Source organism: Euprymna scolopes, chromosome 29 (genome assembly GCF_053919585.1).
Source record: "Euprymna scolopes isolate OS-2025 chromosome 29, ASM5391958v1, whole genome shotgun sequence".
In the NCBI taxonomy this organism is placed as follows: domain Eukaryota; kingdom Metazoa; phylum Mollusca; class Cephalopoda; order Sepiida; family Sepiolidae; genus Euprymna; species Euprymna scolopes.
The window spans coordinates 72713973-72718972 of record NC_136510.1 but is presented as its reverse complement, the minus strand read 5'-3'; the positions used below and the strand labels follow the sequence as shown (position 1 = coordinate 72718972).

General features: G+C 30.1%; 1 protein-coding gene across 4 annotated transcripts in view; it reads left to right on the top strand.

Moving 5' to 3' along the window:
- The first annotated feature begins 510 nt into the window (after window positions 1–510).
- The window catches only part of LOC145252711 (uncharacterized), a 1486750-nt gene continuing 1482260 nt past the window's right edge, over window positions 511–5000 (top strand). For 2 of the 4 annotated variants that reach the window (XM_080112543.1, XM_080112538.1), the window contains exon 1: window positions 511–1011. The gene's annotated coding sequence lies outside the window, so the exon portion shown is untranslated. The remainder of the gene's footprint in view (window positions 1012–5000) is intronic. The other 2 variants (XM_080112540.1, XM_080112539.1) reach the window with 1 other exon arrangement.

Genomic DNA, 5000 nt, shown 5'->3' with positions numbered 1-5000 from the left:
AAAATAAATAACACACACGCTATCCTATTAAGATAGAGCTAATCAGTATCACTATAAATTGATGACACACCAAATAATCGAGGAGAGTCAAGGAGGATGGAAAAACCAAGGAGAGATATCACTAACCAGACCTGCACTGGATGAATGCAAAGAGAACTGGGTTCTTGGGGATGTTTATTGCCACCCAAATGCCAGTCAAGACAAGTGGTCGGTATCAACGAGAAATCAATGGTAAACGGCTATTGCGATAACGTAAACCAATTTGCAAAGGTTATCGAAGGAGGTGGTTAGTACTGAAAATTTGGGGAGACTTGTTGTCACCTAGACTCCAGGGAACAACGCAGGGGGTTTTCTAAAAGAGAATCTTTTGATGTGTGAAAACTCATAGTGATTATTATTATCATTATTATTATTATTATTATTAATAATAATAATAATAATAATAATAATAATAATAATAATAATAATAGCCTATTTCGCTGTAGCACTAGAAGTACCCGTCCACAATCATGTACAGAGGAACACAGGCGAATACACATAGACAACGCGTAATGCAGCACAGCGACCCAGTCGTTCAACTAGTCACGCCGCTATCGGCCCGACTCAGGAGCTGCTGGTGTGTTCGCTGATCTTATGCGTTTTATACGCACACCGACCGATAGAGCCCGGTTACACAGTGGCACTCGGAGAGAAAGAGGTCGCCATCCGAGACACAAGGTGTTTATCTATAAACACACGCGCACATACACGCACATATAAATATATATATGTACATGCATTCGTATATATTTATACATACACATACTGTTTATTGGAATTTAAGAACAAAAAAACAATGAGCCAATGGAATATATCTAGCAAGCCCCGACATAAAGGAACGTATTACAGTATACAAGGAAATTGGTTACTACCATATACCATCTACGGATCTTCCTTTTCGTTTTGAAGCGTTCATTCGGACTTGTTCAGGTCTTACCGTCTGGGAAAACATTAAACATATATAAATTAAAGGTAAGAAAACGGTTTAATAGTAATAAAACAGGTTGTCTTTCTTTATTTTTTGCGCGATTCCATGAAACATTTAGGGTACTAACATCGAAAAATCTCAGTTCATACCTTAAGTGATAAATTAAAAGAAATAAATTCATAAAATAAAGATGCAGGTTCAATAAAGATGATTATTAATTATATATTCATTTCAGATCCCAAATTTCGACAAAATGTATAAATAAAAAGCAACCCGAAAACAACGAACGAATACAGTCTGTTGACAAAATAACATACGCTGCCGTTCATTCGCGTGATTTTATCTTATATATTATTCAAATCAAGTCGTGTTGAAGGCAGCATCATCTAAAGTCGTCTTCATCTTATCCTCTCTTTCTATTTCCATCTATGTACCGATCTCCATACCTATCTCTCTGTATATACCTATCTCTCTATATAAGTTTATTTGTTGATGTTGATGTTTGTCTATTTATCTATCTATCTATTGGTAAGACCGTCTGTCTATCCCAGTGATATCATATCCATCCATTCGTTAGAACATTACGTATGCAATATTGACTGCACTTTGTAGCTGCGTATGCTTACAGGTGCTTGTTTATCTATCTATCTATCTATCTATCTATCTATCTATCTATCTATCTATCTATCTATCTATCTATCTATCTCTTGTGTGCGCATGTATGTATACATATGTGTGTGTGTATATATATATATATATATATATACGCACACACAACAAATTATCTTTATTTAAATCTTACTTTCTACTGCCCAGGGGACTCTCTCTCTCTCTCTCTCTCTCTCTCTCGCTCTCTCCCTCTCTCTCTCTATCTATATCTCCCACTCTCTTCTCATTCTCTCTTTCATATATATATATATATATATTGGTGTGTGCGTGCGCGTGAGTGTTTGTACACTAGATTATCTTCATTTAAATCTTAAATCTGACATACTATCTGCTCATGAAACTATCTATCTATCTATCTATCTATCTCTTATGTAATATATATATATCTACATATATATATATATATATTTAAATCTTAAATCTGACATACTATCTGCTCATGAAACTATCTATCTATCTATCTATCTATCTATCTCTTATGTAATATATATATATATATATATATATATATATATATATATATATATATATATACCTACATTCATAAATATATCTGATTACCTATTTAGTTGTCTATTTACCTCTCGCATTCAGTTCAAATCGATCTATCATCCTATTTACGCACATACGTACACAGACATGTGTACATACATATATATATGTATACATATAATAAATATATGATAAATATAATAATAAATATATGTATATACATCTACATATATATATATATATACATCTACATATTAATATATATATATATATGTATATATATATGTGTATATATATGTTCGATCTGAATCTGTTCTAATCAATCAATCTTTAATCACAAGTATATTAAGCTAATCTAATATACGTTAAAATAAACTACTTTCAGCTTACATATCTGTTCAATTACCATACATTTTATATTTCTCTATAGGGTAAATGTCAAAATACATTAATAACAAATATGTTTTCATGCAACACACACACACGTACACACGCATATATGTGTGTATGGAGAGTCTATCTATCTATCTATCTATCTATCTATCTATCTATCTATCTATCTATCTATTACGCATTTTCTCCTGCGCCTCTCTATTTGTATGTCTCCACCCTTTCGTGATTTGATCACTGTGTTAACTGAAATCGACAGCTACCATTAGCGACAATGCATAGCCTTTCCTGAAACAAATAGAGCACCTATCGGTTGCTGATATTGCCTGTTGTAGCATTGAAATTTCTTTTCGTTGTGGTTTGTGTTGATGGCATAGAGGCTTGATTCTTATATTGTCGATCTCAGGAGATTAGTCAGTTAAAAAAAATTCAGTTATGAAGCCTTTTCAAAACGTCTAGATATTTTAAATCAAGAAAATGTATATTTTAAAATGGGCAAACATAATTTTATGATTAAAAAAGTTTCAGAAACAAGTTCTGAACATTTATTAAAGATTATTATCTCTTGAATACTAAGTACATATACCATGTAAAAATTCGTCCTCTACCTGTATATATATATATATATATATATATATATATATATATATATATATATATATATATATATATATATATATATTGAAAATATATATAATGAAAATATGGGACGCAATACCAATATATTACTTCTGTTATTCTAGTACAACTATAATTGGAAAACGATGTTTTTGTTTGGTTTATATATATATGTTAAAAAATACACATTGTTGGTGACTACTCACTTATTTTAATATATATATATATATATATATATATATATATATATATATATATATATATTAGAATTCCACTTTTGAATATAATCGTTGTTGCCTGAAGAGGTCTCTAGTTACTAAATACTAGAAGACTGAAACATGCTCATGACTGTGTAGCAACACATTACTGCTCACTTATGTAAAGACAAATCGAAAGTGTATATATATATGTTTATATATATATACATTTAAATAAATATATATTTATATATATATATTTATATATCTACATATATTTATATATATATTTTTATATATATACTTATATATTTATATATACATATATAGGTATACAAACACAAATTTAAGACTATAAATTCATTTAAAATATAATTTAGTCGGAAATTGTGTTATTGTATAACAAGCTCTATTTCTTATCCTGGTTGTATTGAGCTTTTTTATTTGATTGGGATTACTATATAAATATTTATAGTTATATTTCCTTCAACTTTACAGAAGTTTCTGGCTTAAAATCTTGATATATATATATATATATATATATATATATATATATATATATATATATATATATATACAGTACACGCAGTACATTATTATATATATATTCCGTTTTTTTCAGAGGAACCAAAATGGAAAAATGGCTGGACTTCTGTCTAAAATGTCTTTCTATTCTTAGCTACCCGATTCTTCTTAGCGGACGCATACACTCGACGACAGACGCAGACTTCTTCATCGACACGTTCACATACGCACTCACCATGATCGAAAATACGTAGCAATCGTGGACTCTAATTGTTACAAGCGTTTTGGCGTTTTATCTATATTTATATAGCATTAGGTTTGAGCATTCATTGATATAGTTGTTTGAACAAAATTCGCTCCTGTAACTAATTAATCGATCATTATAAAATGTGGACACAGCTGTTAAGCATGGGAAGTGGTATTGTAGGCTATATTTGACGACTGTTTATGTATATATAATTGTACTTATCCTGATTCTGAAGTACGTGATCGTATAACACCCCATGGCAACCGTAATCTATTCAGCTATCTCTCCTTTCTTTCCACACACACACACACACACACACACACACACACACACACACACACACACACACACACACACACACACACACACACACACACACACACACGCACATATACATACACACATACATACAAGTATACATACATATACAGATATATATATATATATATATATATATATATATATATATATATATATATATATACAGTTTTTCAATCTATTTTTGATTTCCCTTTTTTCGATTATTTATCTCCCTCTATTATTTGTTTCTCTAAATCTTTAAGTACAAATACAATTGAACCCCGGAATACGTTAACCCTAGGATACAATATTTTCAGGTTACGATATGGAATACTATGTTTTTCCGGCTCCTGGTTACGGTATTTGCTCTGCCTTACGGTGTTATTTATAATTTTATTTGATTATATACATGTGTATTTACTGTACTGTATTTTGTTATTAATTTTTAATGCCCTATCCCGTGATTCTGTCTGTCTGTCTATAGGTCTGTATATATATATATATATATATATATATATATATATATATATATATATATATGTATACATTCTCTCTCTTAGATCTCTCTCAGTATATAATTTCACTCTCTACTCTC